Source organism: Equus przewalskii, chromosome 13 (genome assembly GCF_037783145.1).
Source record: "Equus przewalskii isolate Varuska chromosome 13, EquPr2, whole genome shotgun sequence".
In the NCBI taxonomy this organism is placed as follows: Eukaryota; Metazoa; Chordata; class Mammalia; order Perissodactyla; family Equidae; genus Equus; species Equus przewalskii.
In genome coordinates, this window is record NC_091843.1 from 72872200 (window position 1) to 72888874 (window position 16675).

The window sequence follows — 16675 nt, forward strand, 5'->3', positions numbered from 1 at the left end:
CATCCCATGAAATCATTGTGGACATTTATACTCTTAAACATCTTAAGTTTAATTTGTAAAGAGCACTTAAAAGAACTCATTAAAGCTTAGCTTAATTACATTACACAAAGGATTCGTCTTTAAGCACCTTTGACTCCTAAAAATGGATCCTGTAGACAAGACAGAACACCATGCTCAATGGCTAAAATGTCAGGTGTCTGTAAGCTATGAGAAGAAAATTTTCAGTCTGTCCTTAAAGGACATTCAAAGATTATTTCCAGCATTAAATTTGGGAGTTTAAAAACAAAACAAAGGTCTTATCAAAATTCTTTGTAAACATATTTTTGTGTATAGTTACAAAAGACAAAATAAATGCTTTATAATTTTTTGCGAGTTGGCAGCATGTAACGGTGTTTAGGAGGCTCTTGTTGGACACCTAATGATGGAAAATTGAGTGAACTAGAACATAATATCTAGGCCCATTTTTCCCTTTTGAGCAATATCCTTGACTTAATGCCACTGACTCTGAACAACTTTAGCCTATTATCATGTAGTAGTCCAGAATTTTCCTTGCCATTCTCATTTATCAACTTAATTCTCAGTCTACTGGAATGCTGACTGTTTTACTAATATTGTTGTTGAGTTGTTAATGTGACTGCTGCACTTCAGTAGCCTGCACTTTAAAGCAGAAGTCTATGGCACCATGTGCTCTGGCATAATAAACAGCACTCAATAAATGTTAGCTAATTGGCAGCAGCAGAATGAAAATCCAGAGTCTTTATTTATATCTAGATATGGACCTGGATCTGGATCTAATTATCTTTAATTTGTTAATATTTTACCATCTACAAAGCATGTTCACATACATTATCTTCAAAACAATCTTGCATGATTGGTTGGGCCATAGTTTACGCAGAGTGGCCTATTTCACGGGGTTTGGGGCTAAACCTGGAACTAAATCCATTGTTTGCTTCCCATTCTGTAGTTCCTTCAGTTTGCTAATAAGAGTCAATGCAATTTAAGAAATGATCAACTTTTCTGTGTTTAGAAATCTCTCCCTTGGAGAGGAGGAAAGACTAAAGAGAGATGCCAAGAGTATGACTGTGAGGTGGTGCTTCCATGCGGAAACACGAGGAATGTTCACTCGCTCTAATATGTATTTCCTCCACAAGGAACCAGCTTAATCAAAAACCAGATGTGATATAAAAAATTGAAAACTCGGGCCAGTATGGTCATCCAGTGGTTAAGTCTGGCGTGCTCTGCTTTGGCAGCCTGGGTTCGGTTCTTGGGCGCAGACCTACACCACTTGTCTGTCAGTGGCCATGCTGTGGTGGTGGCTCATATACAAAAAAAGAGGAAGATCGGCAATGGACGTTAGCTCAGGGTGAAGCTTCCTCAGCACAAAAACCCCTCAAAGACATTCTCATACATGGAATGTTGGATCCAAATAGGACCTACAGAAATCAGCAATTAAATAGCTTAATTCTCTCAAAGACTATCAAGATGACAGATATTAAATCTCAAAGGTATTTCCAGCTGGTAAATTCAGACACCTAGGTGGTCCCAATGTGGACTTTTAAAACCCATATCATTTCTTGGGGCTGGCCCCATGGCCGAGTGGTTAAGTTCGAGCACTCCCCTGCAGGCGGCCTAGTGTTTCGTTGGTCCGAATCCTGGGCGCGGACATGGCACTGCTCATCAAGCCATGCTGAGGCAGCATCCCACATGCCACAACTAGAAGGACCCACAACGAAGAATATACAACTATGTACGGGGGTGCTTTGGGGAGAAAAAAAATTTAAAAAGCGAAAGTTTAAAAAATAAATAAATAAATAAAATAAAACCCATATCATTTCTTAATCTATAGCCGATCCTTTAAAATTTCATGGGAAAAGAAACTATCATTTTAAAAATAAATCTTTAAACGTGAAAGTAAAAGCAAGGAAGCTGTTTTCTAATATAGCAAGGGGTACTTTAAAAGTGTTTTGGAGAGTTAATTATAAATTCATATTCTCTCATCATTTTTACTTCTTTTCTTCCCTTTAGGGCATCTTTTTCCCATCTCTTCTTTTGTCTTTCCTTCATGTCTCCTTTTATTCCCATTCTATCGTGTCCCTCTGTTCTTGTTAACTGACGATGATATGGAGCTGAAGAGGCACATGCGTAATGGGTAGGACTTCAGATTCTGGAGCCAGCCCGAAGTCTGGCTCTGCTGTGTGACCTTGGGCATTTTACTTAATCTCTCTGAGCCTTATTTTCCTCATCTGTAAAATGGGGCTAAGAAATTAACCTAATTCACAGTTACTATTAAGGATTTAAAAAGAAAATATTATATAATGCCAGTTAGCACAGTTCCTGAAGCTAAATGCCTAATAAGTGAAGACTTTTTATTTGGGCTTTATTATATCCTATCTCATTCCAGAAAAATAATGGAAGCGGATTACAAAAATGCATGCAGTATAATAAGTTAATATGTAAGTAAAGGAATCACACTGATGGCCAGAGTGTGAGAGGATAAATCAGATGATGCTAGCGGTGAAGGTGGCACATAAAATTCATAGCTCAAGGACTAGACAGGACAGTTAAAATTTGGGATCTGGGCTTCCCAGAGAGTAATCAAGTACGTGATTCACAATCTTCTTAATATTTTTATATTAAGCCTATTAGTTGTTCAGGGTAGGCCCAACTATTTTCGGTAGTGAGAGATCAAGAATTCTTATTCAAGAGCCTGACACTGTATAATGTGAACAAAATCTCCAGAGTTGAATACAATGCTGTGCTTCATAGAATTCTTTTTTCTGATTTCCCTCAATAGAGGCTGCTGCAACACCGATATGCAATTCAGTGAAAGGAAAGCAACTCTAGCTCTGGACATAGGGTATGAAATTTGGAGCCAGGCGGACTTTTGTTTAAATTGTGACTCTGCCATTTACTTGCTGGGTGGTCTTGAGCAAGCGATTTGATGGTGCTAGGGTTGTTTTCTCATATGGAAAACAGAGGTACTAACCCCTATTTTACACAATTATTTTGAAGATGATTACTAATGTAGGAAAGACACCTAATTCAGTGCTAGGCACGTGACCCAAATGAAAACTATTATTTTGAGGTGGCATAGCCATGGGGTTTCAGTATGTTACTCTCAAATGGTTTGGCTAAATCCAAAAATAAAATTTAGAAGATCTAAAAGGGAATATATGTCCTTCAGGCAACCTTCCATAAATACAATTTCTCATGACTGATTTTTGATAGGCACTGGGCAGCAAGCGTTCAGCGTTATCCTCTTTTGACAAGTACTTGGAGTGCAAATATTCTGTTGCCAATTAGGGACAGACCATGCTTTAAGCCTCAGCTGAGATGGGAATGTAGTTGACAACTCTTTTAAAAGTTGAGAAGCCTAACCAAAACATACGTCTGTAAAATGCCACCTCGCCTCCACATGGACATGGGCTGAGAATGGGACAAGATTTTTCTCACAAACCTCAAAATTCTATGCCAAAGAGCATGACTGTGATTATTTTAGCCTGCAAAAATGTTAAAGAGAGTGTTGTGAAACTCCCACTGCCATAGACATAAGAAAGGTCCCATAGAACACCCACGGAAGAGCTTACCTTATCACTTCCTGTGAGTCCTCCACCAAAACTTGCTACTTCGAGGTGATAAAATCCTGTTCAGAGTGGTTAGCTATAAGCAAGTTAAGTATCACAGAGCACCTCCCCAAAATAATTTGGGTTTCAAGATGATTAATCTTAACGCAACTTTTTTCAATACTAATTAAATTTGGTTTTTAAGCTCACACCTATTTTGTGACAATAAAGCCAAGACATCAATAATTTAGGAAATGCTTTTTCTCTCTTCTCACTCTGCATCCAGCTCAGTTAAAAGAGATAAGAAGTCATGAAGGTACAAGTTAAAAGAAGAAAGTGTGGGCTGGTGTGAAGGAGGGTAGAATGCATCCTATTTCATCTCAGTGGAAATTCCTATCCATCAAGACAACGTACCTATAAAACCCAACTCAGGATGACACAAAGGGACAGGTCCTATAGGATCATTAATTGTTGGAGACCCAAAGGACCTCATGCAGCTTGTCCCTAGTGAATTCCTGTCCATTTTGAAAAGTCCAGAATAAACTATCTGAAAGCATATTGTTCATGGCCAGTTCCCTAAAATGTATGGCTGTCAGTGGTAGAATGCCATGCCTAAAATCTGCCTGCTACTTAGAGAAAATCTTGGCCTGAGAAGGTTGACTTGCAAATTATTATGTGGGAAACTAGCCCAGAATGTCTAATGATATAAAAAGGTTGATAATTTTGAAGAATAAACAATCGGCTCTTTTTAAGGGTTGGCCACACTGGGCCTATTGTTGACATAGATGAACAAACCTGCAGGGACTGGAAGCCACCCTTTAGCAGATCTGAAGGCAGGAAATCTTCTCGGAAGATTTTGTTTATCTCAGCCTTTCTAAACAACTGCACTATATGAAGAATATTACTGGAAGCCAATGAGAGACACAGGAGGGTAAATTGGGAGTAATTTCTCTTGCTTTATAAAATGGGAGGAAAGAAACCCAACCAGTCAATTGAGTGGAGTCAATGTCACTCGTCTTACACTTCAGGAAACTATGTCCCCAAAAGAATCCCTCGTCCTGAGTTCTGAGATCTAATAGACAAACTCAGTTCCCTCCATATAGGTTACCTGAATTTTCTAAGACAATGAGAAAAATTGAATTTGGATGTTCACTTTCAAATGATATTTTATCTGGTCATCCTACCCTTCTGACCAGTCCTAGTCAAACAGGTTCCAGGAAAGTAAGCCCCACATTTTCCAGAACACAGAGGGATTAGAGACCATTTCACTTTGCCAGGAGGCTATTAAAAAGAAGGGAGAAAGGAGATCTCCCTTCATGAAAGTCTTTTCCACATAACTGGAGTCTCTTCTCTTTCTTGACTGGAGGAGAAAAGGGGTGGCAGCCTTATAACTCCCAGAAAGGGAATAACTGTAGCCCTCCGCCTCCTTTGTCTATTTTGTAGTCTGTTCTCTGGGCAGCCTCTTGGGGATTATAATGTGAACTTCACCTGGTCTGTTGCTGGTGTTGGAAAAGGAGTGAGAAACTTTGATGAATGCCCATGATTGTTCCCTAAATTAGCTGATCACCGGAAACACTGAGGGAATAGTTAAAAACACAGATTCTAGGGCCCCTAGAATTGCTAGGGTTAGAGATTCTAATTCAGTCAGTCAGGTGGGGACCAGGAGTAGTGGATGAATTTTAAATTTTTGAAAAGCTGGAAGAATTACATTGAAATGTTTTAATTATCCTTTTTTTTTTTTTTTTTACCTTCTTTTGTGTGTGTATGTGTAGAAGGCCAAATTACACTTTCAGACAATTCTGGATCTGGGGGCTCAAATGATTACATTAGAACTCAGTTTCTTGCCATTTCTTGGCTTGGTTTTCATTGTGCTAGCATTGATCTTAGGCGGGATTTCCCCTAAGTGGTAATGAACACTCCCAGGCTTATATTCTTCTAGCTTTTGGTGAGGAAAAAAGAGATGCTCTTTTTCAATAAGCCCAAAGACCCAGAGTTGAGTCTCACTTGTTCTGATTTGTCCATCCTTAAACCAATTACCATGACCAAGAGCAGGTGCTGTTCTCATTGACCAGGTCTGGGTCAAATGTCCATCCCTCTCAGCCAGAGGTGGAATCAGCTCCATCAGAAACCATCAACTGAGAGTCGTAGAGGGTTTCCACAAGGAAATTCAGGGTGCTGAATAAAGAAACAAGGGATGTCAACTATAGGTCAATGGTGGATGGGCCAACAGTTTCTAATAAAGGCAGTGATTAACATATATTTGAACCAACAATTACGAGAATAAGAATTACTACATGTAAGCAATAAACCAATGAACTGATTTTCGGTAGGGCATGATGCTCTCCTGCCCGCCCTCCTCACACTCACTGTCTTGTGTTGCAGATCGATCAGACTCATACAACTAGAAATTACCTAGAATTGAGGTTGAAGTATAACAAAAGGAACAACAATGAAAGCAACAACCAAAAAAAAGATCCAACTCTGTATTTTTTTAGGTAACCAATGCATCTGGGGACTGAGACACTTGTAATTGTCAAAAAGGTGGTGGAATTGAAAGGTCATGATGTAGCAAATTTCAGCTACTTCTGTATGGTAGGCCAGACACATTTTAGCTGTGCCAAGGGTGCTGGGTGAGTCTTGAAGATGTGGGAAGATAAGAGGTTTTCAGCAAGGTGTAGGATTTCTGTGTTACAGGTTTTCAGTACCAGTTATCAAGAACATTTCTTATCTTTGACACCTTCTATCTTTAACACAGACTTTTAAATTGATCTTAAAATGGGAAGAGAGAATTCTTAAAGCAGATTAATAAAATGATGGCTTTAAATCACATAATATAAGAATACTCTTTAACAAGCTTTAAACATATATATTTAGGATCTTTTCATATGGTATTGAAAAGAGGCTACAAAAATTGTTTAAAAACTTGTCAAATATTACCACCTTATTTCTGGAAATAAGATAATGAAGTAGGGATTGAACATTATGGCTAGAAAATATTTGCTTCGCCCTAAACTCAATTTTCCTATCTGCAATATGGGAATAAAAATAATTAAGAATTATAAAGGTGAAAAAAGTTAATTGGTCCCTTGGGGCATAGAAATGCTTAGATATGATTATTCCTCCATGGTAATAATTCACTTTAATTAAAATTATTTAAAGCCAGCTTCATTTCCAATTGCTATTGAGGTTTCAAAAGAATAAAATTCCCTAAATATATTAACAGTACTATATTAATCCTATGTAAAATTATTTCCTTAGAAGTGAGATAAACTATATCATTAACAGCACTTAATGAACTTTTGCATTATAATTGATATTTCCATTCTACAGTTGAGGGAGAGGGGCCCATAAATAATCAATATTTATGAGTACACACTTCCTGTGGGATTAATAAATAAACGCATAGATATAGACATAAATTTATATACATCTCATGTTATATCCGTATATGCAAACATCTTATGTTATATTCATACACACATTTGGTAAGTGTATTTATACGTAACCTATTTTACCATGAACACTAAAATGTTTCTGCTGATTTGGGGCTTTCATTATCCATAAAGTTTCCCAATAGGAAAAAAAAGTCTTGTTTTATGGGAGAAATCTTAGAACACATTTTTCAGCCCTTTTAATTTTACCTTGTCACAGTGTTCCCTTTTCAGCTCTGCCTCTCTATCTGTATGCCAGTTATCCTTGATTTTGCATAGACGAGGCATAAAGGAGAGGGAAACAAAACATAGACAATCCAGAGAATCACATGGTACATGGTATGAAACGTGTTTTGTTTTCAGGGAGTGTATTGCCCACTGTTTGACACCAACCGCAGTCCATTTAACTTTGTTGTGATTTGCAATGAGGTGCTTTTTTCTAGATGATATTTAGAAGCTACACACCTCTCCCCGCTTCCTCAAGATCAAGCTAAGAAAGAGGAAACATGTCACTCACTCTTGATTACACTAGTAAACACTGAATCCAGAGTTGCCACCGAGTCAATGTCTTTATTAGAGCAAGAACCGTGATGAACACTTCTGGACAGAAGTGTGGTCAAACATGTCTGAAAGGCAGCGACGTCAATGAAAGCAGTGTAATGTTGCCACAACAGTGAACTTCTGAAAAGTGAGCTGGATGCTGCCCAGTGTCATGCACTTGGAGGACAAAGCCACACCTGTCGCCCTGGGAGACAGAATAGCTCCGTAGCACTGACAGCAGAACAGGGAGCGAGTGTAGATTACAGCAATTGATAGACAGAGAAAATGGCTGTAAAAACGATGGGAAATCTGCCAGGGCTCACCTGCTTCTCCACGCTTCATATAATTTACTTAACTTACAAACACTTGTATTAAGCTTTATTGTGAAAAAAAAAATTTAAGAAATGTATGCAGGAGTATAGGAAGATACAAGATTATCCTAGAGCTTTAGAAATGTTTGAATAAAAACAGTTGGAAGCGTTTTTCAGATTTATTTTACTCTTCCTGCTGTGTTCAGCAGTTTTCATTTCTATTTTCTTGATGTAATATACTGAGAAAAACGAACCCAACCAACCAAAGGGAGCTGCTGGCTATTGTTGACCAGAAAAATAAAACAAATCCCCCCTAACGTTTTTCTGCTATTTTTGTGGATGGAAGTGGAAGTAAGAAGTTTTATTTCCTGATAGGTGGTACTGTAGGCAACTTGGTAATAGAGATCACTAAGGAATTCAAATGAAAACCTAAGACTTTAGGCCCAAATTAAAAGAGCTCCCCAGCATGATTACAAAGTAAGAAAACATCGTCATCTATGTCCAGTGGTGCTTTCTTCTGGGCAGGGAAGATGACCTTGTACGCTCTCATTCTCCTCATTCTCATGTGCTAATCCTCATTCTCCTGTGCTAAGATTTGTTTCTGTTTCACTTTATTTGACTTCTTTTTCTTTCAGACTATTGCTCTAAGCCATCCTTCCTTCCTTTTCAATTTTTTTCCAAATCTTCTCTGACTGAGTCTTCCTTAGGATTTTTTTTTTCATCCTTCAGCCATGTCTTATTCAGAGGATAAGGAATTCAACACTTTCTTTTTCAAAATTGGATCATATTTTTCATGGGAATTTAGAACTCATTGCATAACAGTGTCACCATACGGTGGTAGCATTTATTACAATTTTTCATCACCTGCCTCTAGGACCTTGCTTTTCCAGTTACACTTAACAATAATTGACGTTGATGTTTGCTTTAGCTATTTCTTAATAGTTTTGTGGGACTTCTCTGAAGTCAGAGGAGCAGCAACTATGTGAAGGATCATCATGTCTTTTGAAGCACAAAAGTTTTTAACTTTAATGAAGTCTAATTTTAAAATACATATTTAGATTGTGCCTTTAGTGTTGCATCTATGAATTCTTTGTCTAGCCCAAGGCCATAACTATTTTCTCCTATATTTTCTTCTAGAAGTTTTAGAGTTTTAGCTCTGTGATCAATTCTGTATCTACTTTTGGGTATGATAATTTTATTACTTTTAAAGATAAATTCATTCATGCCATCCTGCTCATTCCCACAAGTACACCTGAAGATATCTTTGGGAAAGTTCTGAAGGCAAGTAGAAGAGAGTAGTTTTTTGATATACCTGACCTAATCTCAAACTATATTACCTTTTGTTATTTATGATTTAAATTTACTTTTTAAAATAGCTACCTATTAATAGTCCATATTTTTCTTTGAGAGGACATGAAATTCCAGAGAGCTCCAGATACCTCCTGAAGCTTGTGAATAATTTAAATGTTGAGCAAACTAGTCTTTTGAGTCACTGTCCCAACAACAAATATGCGAGGAAATTGTCAACAAGAAACTGATGATCATCACTTGAGAGTTTAACGTCAAAGTTATCCCATCTGAACCTATAATTATTCCTCTTTAATGTCCTCTTTTGTTAAACAGAATGCAATATTTAGTTATTCAGGAAAACTGATAATAATAACACACTGATAGGAAAAGTCCAGAAAATCTTGATTAAAAAAATGCTCGAACAAATCTGTTTGTTGAGAATCATACATCAGTACCATGTGGTTCAACAAAGTGTGTCCACTCCCGACAGGTCGTTTTTAGAAATGAGGTTTTATAGGCAATCAAATACAACAACAAAAAAGATAATACATCTCAGCATCTCCATGTCAATGAAGTGAAAGCTTTTCTGAAAATGAAATGGCCTTCTTTTAGAACTCTGGAATCCTAAACTACCAGACATTTCAGGAACTATTTTGGCTGAAATGATATGAAAGATTTTTCTTTTCCATAATTTTTATTACAGTGGAAATGGTTTTTGTATTTCTAACAGTTTGACAAGAGCTAATTACAATGCGCTCATCTGTTTTGTGGACTAATTTGAGCCATCGGGCATCAACACCATAGACATGCAGCAGCATTGCAAATGATACGCATGCTTCCCTCGCTCCAAGAATTTGTACTTGCTATAAAAGAAAACAGATTTGGACAGCCCTGAAAAAGTTGGGTTTGGTTTGAAGAAAACATTTCAGAATTACATTAGAGCTGGCCTACAAGTGAACTAAAAATACCTGCTCATCTCAGTGGTCTTGGCCCAGGGCCTTTCCTTTTACTGTAAAAGTCAGGCTGTTTGAACAGTTGGAGTTCGGCTTGCTTGCTGTCTAAACTAGTGTTCTCTGATAACTTCTGTTACCGTTGAAACACAAGCCCTGTTGCATTTAAGAGAATGTTTAGAGGTGTGGAAAATAGCCAAGAGAAATGTATACTTAGTGTTCAAACCTCTAGGCTTCCCGTGCAGTAACTAGACCACTTAGATCTGTTAAGAAATGGGAGAAAGACACTCATCAGTAAACATTACACAGCAAGGGTAAAAGATGGAATGGAGTAAAGAAGCCTGTTAAAATCAGCCTAAGATGATTATTTGAATTGCAAAGAGAAATGTTCAGACATAGCAAGAGCTGCTAAACATAACTCTTGAAGTTTTTCCAGAACAGAGGGATTGGGGGGAATGAGACCAGTGAAGGAGAAAATTAGAAAATTATAAGACAGAATGGGAGATGAAGTATCAGAAGCTGGTTAAGATAGCTGGAATATATGATATTATTAGGTCTTAAATCTATTTATGAGGGTGAAAATGTAAAAACACACTTTCTGACTTTGGCTCTGTGATTTGAAGATTGAAATGAAGATTTTAAATCTGGGCAAAGAAGAATCAATGGTAACTGCTAGGTTATATCATGAAGGATTTAAAAAGAAGATCAGAAATCAATAGCCCAGGAAAGATATTCATGATAAGTTGGATAAATCTGTGTAAGATAATTTGAGTGGAAATGAATCAGACTGGTACCAAACATCCCAAAACTTGGCAGAATACTACCCTTTGCACATTAGCTACTGTGTCAAAAAGCGATCACAAAATTGATCATCTGCTTTTTTAAAGGTGTTCCTGTCCAGTGAGATTGAACACGGAGTATAAAGATTACAGAACTAATTTTTAAAGTAACTTGTATCACAGACTTCACTAACATGTGTTTGGCTTGTTAAATAGCTGGTTATCCTATTTTCTGGCACAGTATATAGAACAGAGGGAGTTTCCCCCCATGAGCAACTCAAGTGCCAGCTGTTGCCCTAAATATTGTACCTGTTCATGATGGAGATAGCTTTAAAGCCAGATTTCAAGCTTTGGGAAAATTTTACATTTTGTACATCAGCAAACATTGATATCAGATTTGTGTGTCTAGCTACAGGATTTACACACACAAAGAGGGGAGTTGGTTATGAACCTACTTCAAAAATAGTAATGGTAACAGATTCATTTCTTTAAAACTTTAAAAGATAACTATCTTTAATAAACTTTAAGAAACATTTAAAGCACTTCTAAAGCCCTGGAAAATATAGAGAAGTGGTATATTTGTATGACAATAGCCCTAAATAAAATATCGCATTTAATCCAACAATTCTGTTAAATAATAGTTTCAGAACTTAGAAGACAGGAAAGGACATGAGAACATTATATAATGACTTGAATATCGTGAAAAAAGATGCCTTTTTCATTGGCACTGGAGGCATAAGTAAAAGAAAAACAAAACAAATTGAGAACCATCATTTAATGCCTTTCTTTTTATTTAGAAAATAATTAAAGCATGGAATGTTCTTTACCTTCACTAGTGAGATTATTCATAGATCCTTCCAGAACCACTTGGATCCTGGAGAAATAAGATGCTAGAGAAAGACAGGCTTCAATGAGCTTAATAGCATTACCTCATTCTTACCTGTTTCTTTCATGTGGTCCTTAAGCATTTTTTAGAGCCATTGTTACTTGACACCAGCAATGTCCTCGTGGACCAAATACGAGCAAGTCCTCTTAATTGTCCTTATTTGGTCATTTAAAACAAATACATGTTGATCTGTAATCTGCAAGAATGACTTTGCATGCAGCCTGGTTTTGAATGAGTGGAACTTCTGTTAATGATAAAGCTATTAAAATTAAACACCTAACTGTGTTCGGTACCATGGTAGGCATTACAAACTACTAAGTAAAGTACTAATTTCTACTGAAAGGGACCTCAGCGAATCAACGTTTCCAGGCATCTATCAGCATTTGTTACTTTCATTTTACATCCAAACTTTTACTAACATTAAACTCACAACATTGCAGGGATTTCTTATCAGTTATTCATGTGTGGTTGATGTGAAGCTCAAGTTGGACGTACTCTGGGCTTTCCATTTTGGAGTTGTCAGTGTTCTCAAAGCAAAGCCAGAGCCTTTCATCTCTGACTTTGATAAAAATGACACGAAATATCAATATAACTTGTAAGCTGAAAGAGAAAAAAACCGTCTAAATAAATAACTTCCCAGCCTTCTGGCTGGCAGGTTCTATTGATTTAATATCTCCATCAAGGAAACGAGTGAACATTATGCTATGATTAGCTGATAGCACCATCTTTGAGGTTGTTTTGGTCCATTTTGTTGTGGAGACTCTTCAGTAGGTGTTTCCGTGGGTCGTATGTAAGACATCTTCAAATGAGTCCTATCTAGTTGTCACAGTTTTCTTCTTTAATAGACGGAGTCAAGCTATGCTTTTTGAAAAGGCATGGATGTACTAAGATTGTGGCCTTTAAGTTTCAGATAGCAGCTTCAAAAACCCAGTGTACAATTTACAAAGTAAAGAATCAGGACTTTCTGATATGTACTTAAAAGTTATCTAAGTAAATCTGAATGAACAATGATTTTTCAACACCATCGGTAAATAACTGAACTAAGTTTTAGTGGATGCATTCGATTCAAAGCTTTGCCAATAAATCAACCAGTTTCTCATTTTCTTTCTGATCCTAACCATATACCTCATCCTGCCACCAGAACAGAGATAGATGATTCTCTTGACATATTTTGCCTAATCAATATAAGGGATCATTTGGTGGATAGTGCACTTTGATTTTTATTCTCTAAACATATAAACCACACACACACAGCCAAAACACAACAAAACAAAAGTCCTGTCAGTTTGGTGTCTGGTAAAACTACTCAAAAAGAAAGCAGTGGAGGGAACCATCTCAGTTCTCATTCTAATTGCGAGGAGGAGAGAAGCCACTGGATACAAGCATGTATATCAGCGTGGTAAAGCTCCCTGTATCATTGATGACCACAGGTAACAGCAAAACAAGTTGGAGCGATCCACTGGGTCTAAGCTTGTCACCAATTCTCTGCTACTGTTTATTTTAGAAAATTGTCCAAACAAAGCATAGCCTCTTCAACACAGCAACATGTCATACTTTAAAACAACCTTGAAAAGGCGTATCATGCTAGGAATTGATCAAGTTCACTTTGCCTATCTTCTCTCCCCTATTGAATGGAGGTGGTACAAAAAGCTTTAGTGGAACCAACCAGAAATAAAGACCTTAGAACAGGTGGTGACACCATCTGGCTATTTAAGTCAAGGCTAAGCCACCCCCTTCCCAGAAGATGAAGTTCTGAAGACTCTGATGATGTGTGAAGCCTGACTTAATTCAAGGAAGAGTCAATTGGCAGAGAGGGTTCACTTCCAGTTCTTCTGGGCATATTTTTAAGAAATAGTAAACATTAATAGATGGAAAGAAAGAATCTAGTGCAAATGCTTATGAGTGAGTGCAATTTTTTTCTCTACTACTGCTTTACCGTAAATCTTTGTCATAAATCATACCATCATCTAGGAAATATGCCAAGCCTTCTTCTGTATACATTTGTATATGTACATACTGTTTCTTCTTTTCTAAATTAATTGTAGGATATTCTCTTGTCTGTGGGAGAAATTGGTACTGTTTCTCAAAGAAGAGTGCTGTTAGCATTTGGGACAGAAAATTTTTCATTGGGTGGAAATGCTCCACATATTTCAGGGTGCTCCACACCCCTGGCCCCACCCACTAAGTGCCAGAATTTCCCCTCTCCCACCCTGGCCATTGTGACAACTAAAATCATCCCCACGTATTTCCAAATGTACCCTGGGAGAGGGAGGTGGCAGCACAGCACCCAGATGTTTGAAAGTTGCCCCTCTTCCCATCCTTCTCTCTTCTTTTCCTGCGCCTGACAGGACTTAAGGAGGCGATTGATGGGATTCACGGGCAAGCAGTGCTTTCATTTGCTTCTTACTATATTCTTCAATCATGTTTTTAATTCAGGAATTTTACAACCTTAATGATGGCTTTTTCAAAAAGAAAAGCCATATACTGTAGGTAGCACTTTGTATTTCCTAGTTTCTTCTTTAAGGCCAGTCGTATTGGTAGAGGTGAATTAGTTCCCTTTAAGAATTAATTTCCATAGCCAGTTTTTACATATTGCTAGGCACCTTGAAATTTTTATTTTTAAAAGCATTGCCTTGTTCCTCAAAAGGCAAATATTATGTATTTACTATCTTTCTAGTTTGAGGCCTCTCTCAGATCAGAGAATAATCCCATACCAAAATCTCTCTATTAGGGTAAGCATATATGTACTTTTGATACATTTCCTCTTTCTATTTTATCTGAAATAGATATCACTGAATGATGAAATAAACAAGAAAACATCAGAGGGTGAAGGTTGGGTGAAAAACGGGTTAATGCTGTGAAGGCCTGGGTGTAAATGTGCTAAGTTTAAGAAAAAAATGAATTGAAATTAGGGAGGAAAAGGATTTTCTAAAAGGGCCATGAAATAATTAATTGTTTTGTAAGAGATGGCCTTTCCATGTAGGGAGAGAATTTTTTCCTCACTTCTTTCTGAAGAGACAGTCAAATAGAGAATCTCATCTCTTAATTAGAAAGAAAAATACTCATCAAACACATCTCATCACTGGAGAGCTAATGATCCACAGCTGTTAGTCTGAAAGGGCAGGCTTTTTTCCTGAACAGTAGGAAGTGTTAATCATTTTGGATGAGATTTCTTTTTAAAATATACTGTAGTTTGCAAAAGAATAGGATATTCAATATTCCAACTTAAATGATTTTTTTGAAGTATGCTCCCCCAGGGACACTGTCATGTGTCGCACTGAATGATCATTGAATGCAGGCATCTTCCACTGCACTTCAATGAGAGCATCAATTGATGGGATGATGTGAATGGCCCAAGCCTGCCTGGGACTCTTAAAACCCCAGGCTCAAAGAAATAAAAATCAGGCACATCTTGCACCTCCTAGAAATGGTGTTGCTATAAAATCTTAATATTTTGAATTGTTCACTCTACTTTATGGAATCTGTCTTGTTTAAATATGAGTGAAAAGCTTTAGTGTACCTTCATTTGGCTTTTGAGTAGAAAAGGTTTTCTTGTTTGTTTAATCTTCATGTGAAAAAGTAGGCTTTTTTTGTCTGTAAAAATGTAATTGGCTCCTTCATTTCCCAATCTCTGCCTTTACAGCCACCTTTCTAACCTCTTCTTTTTGGACAGAAGAACATTTTGGACAGAAGAAAAGCCCATTTAATAGAAACTTTGTGAACAGCCAACTTTGATTGTTCAGAGCCATGCAAGATAGTGAGAAAAAGGAAGAATGAAATTGGCTCCACAAACCTCATTTCCACCATTAGTTTTTGACCTCTCTGCTATACCAAACCTTTACCAGAGTACCTAAGAAGTGGTATTCCATTTCTTTGCACTAATGCAAAAGTAGTTATCCCAGAACAAGAGGAAGGAGAAGAAATACAGATATAGAAAATCTACAAATTAAATAATTAGTCCCTATATAATTGATACCTTCAGAGCATCAACACTCACTAGAAAATCCTTCACCTTCGAGGCAGTGGAGCATTGTGGGAAAAGTACACTGGACTGGGAATCAGAAGAGCGGGCTCTGCCCCTCAGTGGAGGGTGTCCTCAGACACGTCTCAGGCTCCTGAGCCTTGGTTTCTTCATTCGTACAATGAAGATAACAGTCTGCCTTCCCAGCCTGCTTCTCAGGACTTTTTTCCTAATGTTCATTCTATGCAATGTGATATAAGATACTTCTTAGGACAAATTCTGTTATTTACCTTTCAGTGAATTATAGATTTTCAAAAGAGTGTTTCTGAACACTTACGATTGAAATTTAGATTGCTTTTAAAGCCTGGCCCAAAGAGATACTGAAGGACTGCATTTTGTGATGTTGATGCTAATATCATAGGCAAGGTAACATTGAATTAGATAAAAGATATTTGGATTTAAAAGTGAAAAAAATTATAGACAGGAATTGACATTCATAAAACTGCTAGTTCAGAACAAGATTCTTCTATATCTAGAGGCATGAGGTTATTAAAAATTGTTAACATTTAAAAACCTAATTGTTTCAACTCCAGAGTTCACAAAATCTACAATGTATGCTAATGCCATTAACTAGAGATAATGAGTTTCTGTAAAGATCTGGATTTTTTTCGTTTCGATTATTCATAAAAATTTTAACTGCAACTCCTCTGTATAACACACATAACTTCCTTCCAGTAAACCCCTTCCTCCCCACCACACACAAAACCCTCTAAGAAACACCACCCACCTCCTGTAACTGCTCAAAGAGCAATGATCATATTGACTTATCTTGGAGTATTAGTTTACAATGTCTCTGTAATTTTTCAAAAACAATTTTAAATATGAAAAGCCTTAAACTGATAGTACTTGGATTTACATAGAACTTTGTGATGAAGCATTTTCACATATATGATGGAGGCAACTG

The 16675-nt window shown here is 37.2% G+C and overlaps 1 protein-coding gene across 29 annotated transcripts in view; it reads left to right on the forward strand.

The window, feature by feature from the left end:
- Positions 1-16675, forward strand: part of MCTP1 (multiple C2 and transmembrane domain containing 1) — a 500114-nt gene that overhangs the window by 385027 nt on the left and 98412 nt on the right. The gene's annotated exons all lie outside the window — the stretch shown is intronic.